Source organism: Muntiacus reevesi, chromosome 7 (assembly GCF_963930625.1).
Source record: "Muntiacus reevesi chromosome 7, mMunRee1.1, whole genome shotgun sequence".
NCBI lineage: Eukaryota > Metazoa > Chordata > Mammalia > Artiodactyla > Cervidae > Muntiacus > Muntiacus reevesi.
This window is the reverse complement of record NC_089255.1, coordinates 54,332,437-54,338,436: the sequence shown is the minus strand read 5'-3', so window position 1 is coordinate 54,338,436 and position 6,000 is coordinate 54,332,437.

Below are 6,000 nucleotides of genomic sequence, written 5' to 3'. Positions count from 1 at the left end.
TTTTTATCCACTCCTTTAGAGTATGTAATATTTTAAAAGAAATAACTTTTAACTATATATAACACTACACATTTTTATCTTTCTCACAAGGTTTCAGAATTGGTATCATTCTTAGTCTCTCGTGAAAAACATCGGGCAGTTTGCTCTAGTCTAAATGGATGCAAAAGAGGAGCCATGTTACATTAGGACTCTCTTTTCTGTCTTACAGTCAGGAAGGGCATGGGGATAGAAGAAAGATCTGCTCAGATCACAAGCTTACTGTTATTTATTAAAAACATAAATAATATCTAACATTTTTGAGTATTTCTGTGGTTCTAGGCACTCCTCTCATGATCTTACTTAATCCTTACAGCAATATGAAGGAGTCAGTACTGTTATTATCTCATTTGTCAGACGAGGAAACTTAGGAACAGAGAGGTTAAGCAGTTTGCTCACTGTATACAGAGAGCCAGGATTCACAGTAGACCATCTGGTCTGGCTTAAGCCTCCATCCCATGCCCCTCCCCGAGTGTAACAAATAGTATATATTGGAGCTCAGCTGGGCACCAAATGGAATATGCCTTCTATTCACCAAAGATGGAAGTGCTTCCTGATAGAACTGCGGTCATATCTTATTTGAACAGTGTGCTGTGTATGGTTTGGGAGCCACGCTTACATTTAAATTCTACTCCCATCACTTGAGTAAGTCATGAGTAACTTCCTTAGGGTCTCTGAGTCTCAGTTTTCTTGTTTTTAGAATATGTGTGGTTAGTGCCTCAGTTGTGTGACTCTTTGCTACCCCGTGGACTGTAGCCCACCAGGTTCCTCCGTTCATGGGGATTCTCCAGGCAAGAACATTGGAGTGGGTTGCCATGCCCTCCTCCAGGGGATCTTCCCAACCTAGGGATTAAACCCAGGTCTCCTGCATTGCAGGCAGATTCTTTACTGACTGAACCACCACGGAAACCCATTTTTAGAATAAGAATAATATTTTACCTTAGGAAGATTTAAGGATTAATCATCTTAAAATATTGAAGACAGAGTAATCATTTTCTATTAGGATGAAAACAGCAAAAAAGTGCTTGGGAAGCTCAGGTGGGGGCATGTAATTTGGTCTTACAGGGACTTGGGCCCCTGCCTTATCACACAGGTCACTAGGCTGGTAATGTGTCGCCAAGCGACCTAGTAGGACAGAGACGTGGGAAACATTAGAATTAGTGGCTACTTTTGCTCCAGGATGGTGTTTTTCCTCAGTGACCTTCCTTTATACAGCTTATGTGTCTAGTAAGAATTCCAATACATGATGAAAGTGCTCATAAGATTTTCTTACAGAAAGCTCTGTTAATATCAAAAGACCTTCTAGCTCCAGAAAATTACTGATGTTGACCATAGAGAATCAAGGTCAAAGTCAAATCACTTAAAGATGGATTTGGATTACTGCTTCTGAGAATGTTGCCATCGTAGAAAGATGCCAAATCTTCTTGGATGGATTGCCTTAGAAGAAGGCAATGCAACACAGGCAGGAGAAGCAGTGAAGCTGGGGCAGGAGACCTGTATTTTTGTTCCAGCTCTGCCGTTTGAACTCAGGCAAGGGTTTCGACCCTTCTGGGTTTTCATTTCATGTTGTGCACAATTTGAGGATTAGTGCTGTTTGAACTGTACTCTCCAAGCCCTGGTACCTGTAGAGGGTCTGTACGGGCGGTAGCTAGTGTGGAAGCAGCAGGTAAAGTGAGCCTCCAGCACTGTTTCTTTAATTCAACCAAAGAGGCTTGGCTTTGATCAGTTATATTCATTGAGTTTCCATGTCTGCTTTAGCTGGGGAAATAAGAGGGGGTGGTGAAATCTGAGGCTAAAATCCAGGTAAACTAAAGCAATATGTCTCCGAAATGACATCATTCTAAGTTGCTCATCTGTAGCCAGTATACCTGTGCTCTGCCTACTGTCCACACCAGTGGGCAGAAGTTACAAAGACTGGAAAAAAAAAGTTACAAAGACTTACCCTCCAGAGGAGTGTTCTGTAACTGGGAACAGGGCCAGGCCATGGCCAAGACAGTCAGTGGGCCAGGCTTGTTCAAGGCTGCCTAGGGGCTCATATCTGCCCTCTTCTATTACTTGTCTCCTTTGATGGGAAATTCTCTCCCATCTCATGTTTTTCTGTGTTCTCTCTGCTTTTCCCTCCTACTCTTGAGGAATGTATTCATAAACCTTTTATACCAAGACACAAAGTGACTTACATGCCTTAAAACCTAAGAACCCCTTGGTGAAATTTGCATTTCAGCAAGGGCCAAATCTAAAACAAAAGTGACATAGCTTCTTGAGGCAAGAGTTCCTCACATGTATTACATAGATGACCACTTTTTTCCTTAGGGTTGGTTCTCATGGGATGTAGAGCTTCGTGTTTATGAGAAAGGACTCTGAAGCCAGGCAGCTTGGATTGCATTTCTCCCTGTGTCACTTCCCAGCTGTGTGTCTTTGGCCCGGTTACTTGGGTTCTCAGTTTCTTCATCTGTAAAATGGGGATCAGAAACAGTACCCATTGCAGATATTATAAACAAACATTAATGTAGTAATGTCTACAAAGGAGTCGACAGAGTATGGCATTTAATAAGCATTTTGAAAATGGAAAAAAAAAAACATGTACAAGAGGTATTTGATAAATAGTTTAGAAGAATAATGAAAGACTAAAGATCATGATTCGGAACATATGAAAAAGAGAAGATAAAGAAACTGTTATGAAAACAATTAGTTCTTGATATGTCTTTTAAATGATTGAGGCCAGATTAGCTGGAGGACCAGAATAATACAGATGATCTTACTTACAAAGCAAAATCGAGACACAGGTGTAGAGAACAAACATATGGATACTAAAGGGGAAAGCGGGGAGGTGGGATGAATTGAGATTGAGATGACAAATATACACTATTGTTACTATGTATAAAATAGATAGCTGGGAGCCAACTACATAGCACAGGGAACTCTATTCAATTCTCTGTGGTCACCTAAAGGGGAAGGAAATCCAAAAACAGGGGATATATGTATACATAAAGCTCATTTCACTTTGCTGTATTGCAGAAACTAACACAACATTATACTGCAACTATACTCCAATAAAATTTTTAAAAAGAGAGAGACAATGAAGGAATAAACTAGTGTATCTATGGTACCATGAAGAGGCCTGGAGTAGAGGGTATGAAATAATCTGTACCCAGAGAATAAGAGGAAAAGCTATATTTAAGGAAGGTAAGATGAAAATTAGTTCAAGGGATGGTTTGGAGTGGTAGATGATGGTTTGGAGTGGCCTCCATGAAGAGGCCTGGAGTAGAGGGTATGAAATAATCTGTACCCAGAGAATAAGAGGAAAAGCTATATTTAAGGAAGGTAAGATGGAAATTAGTTCAAGGGATGGTTTGGAGTGGTAAATCATTACTTTAGGAGGCCAGTAAGCTATCACAATATTAAAGTCTGGAGTAAGGAGAATGTACATTATTATAGTGAAGGGACCAAGTTTGGAGTCAGGAGACCCAGGCAATACTTTGGCATCTATGAGACTCACCATCCATACCCATACACTGTGGATAATATCCTCATAAGGTCATCAAGAAGATTATGAATTGATACACACGAAAGTATTTCGTAGATTCCAAAGTGCTTATAGAATGATTGGTACTAGATGTCATTGTGGACTTCTAAACCAAAGTAGCAGCAATGGAGGTGAGTAAAAAATCGTAGATGGGCTATTGTTTGATTAAAAAAAAAACCTCACAAAATACCTTATTAGCTAGAATAAAGAGGATATGAATCATTTGGCATTCATTCTTGGAGAAATGGGTCTTTCTGTTTATTAAAAATCATTTATTAGCTTCAGATAAACCTCTTAATCACTTTCTAGTTTGCTCATTTTTGTTGAAAAAATTTTCTATGTATTGGTTTCTTGTTTATATCTTAACATAAGACACAAAAATAAATAGTTCTCAGGGACACTTCACATGCATTATTGTGTTTCAGCAATTTTCATTGTCATAGTCAGACATGTGACCATAAGTTACATATATGCTGCTGCTGCTAAGTCACTTCAGTCATGTTCGACTCTGTGCGACCCCATAGACGGCAGCCCACCAGGCTCTCCCGTCCCTGGGATGCTCCAGGCAAGAAAACTGGAGTGGGGTGCCATTTCCTTCTCCAATGCGTGAAAGTGAAAAGTGAAAGTGAAGTCGCTCAGTCGTGTCCAACTCTTCGCAACCCCATGGACTGCAGCCTACCAGGCTCCTCTGTCCATGGGAGTTTCCAGGGAAGAGTACTGGAGTGGGTTGCCATTGCCTTCTCCGAAGTTATATATATATATATATATATATATATATATATATATATATACACACACACACACAGACATATACACAAAATTATTTTACTCCCTCATATAAAAAGATATATATGATGGTTCTATTTTTAATTTTTTAAGGCATCTCCATATTGTTCTCCATAGTGGATATATCAATTTATTAATCCATTCCTACCAACAGTACAAAAAGGTTCCTTTTTATCTACACCCTCTCCAGTATTTATTGTCTGTAGATTTTTTGATGGCCATTCTGACTGGTGTGAAGTGTTGCTTCTTTATCATTTTGCTCTGCATTTCTCTAATGATTAGTGATAGTGAGCATCTTTTCATGTGCCTCCTGGTCATCTGCATGCATTCTTTGGCACAGGAAGCTCAGCTCAGTGCTCTGTGGTGACCTAGATGGGTGAGATGGGCAGCACGCAAGTCCAGGAGGGAGGGGATATATGTGTATGTATAGCTGATTCAGTTCATTGTGCAGCAGAAACTAGCACAACATTCTAAAGCAACTATACGCCAATTTAAAAAATAAAAAAACAAAAATGAAAGATATATGACAGGTATAAATCCAATAAAGACATTCTAAGGGAGGCTCTTTAAAACCTGATCTTTTTATTTTCTCATCACCTGCCTTGTCCCAGCCACACTGCTGTTCCCTCCCATCAGCTCCTTGTGACTAACGGTGTGACTAGCTTCCCCTTCCACCTCCAGCTACCCTGGCTTGTTACTTTGCTCTGCTGTAAGGGTCCTGCTCATGGAGTTGTGTGATCAACACACAGGTCAGAGCTATTTTCCACAACACGCAGGTCAGAGGTACTTTCCACAACACACAGTCAGAGCTCTTTCCCACCGGGCCTTCTGGCTCGGCTGACCTGCCCCTGCACGTGGTTAGGTTTTGCTCTCTCTCTGCAGCAGCCCTCTTCCTTCCCACCTCATGGGAAGTAGCTTCCAGCCAGCTATTTTTCAAATTGCCAAGAATTTACTGTTGAACAGATATTTGGTGAACTGTGTTCACATATTTCTCTTTGACTTATTCTTGGAAAAATGTCTTTTAAACCAGCAATCAAACAGTACAGGATATTTACTGTTAAGGTGCTATAATGAGAAACAGAGGCTTTCTTGCTCTCCTCTGGTGGGGGATTAATGATCATCCTGACAGGGTCCTGCGTGCTTAACACAAAATCAATGCCAACAACGGAGCAGTGAAGAGATTTCCCTATTGGGCTGGTAGCAGGGATTAAGCAGATAGTAATAAACACAAGGTCAGAAACTCAAGTGGCAAGCCATGAGGTTCCTAGGCCAAAGTTGGGGATTCGGTTCAGAGTCAGGAGCTGAGAGAGATCATGCTGAAATAGAGAGGTTGGAACTTGGGGAGGCAACCTGGTAGGTACTCTTTCTCAGATCACCCTCTTTCTCTTCTCTCCCTTGCAAATTAGCATTCAGATACCCAGGTCACCTATTTTATTGCATTTGATAAGGAACTTCGAATTGTTTATTGATCTGAAAAGACTTTAACTTAATTTTGGTAATGATTTAGCAATAAATTGCTGACTGTTCAAAGGTTCATTAGCTCTTTTGGCCCACAAGGACACCTACTGTTGAAGTCATACTAAATAGCTTTTTTACAAAATGGACTTACTAACACACTGGCAAAAAATAGTTTAATCCCCATGAGACCCTACTAT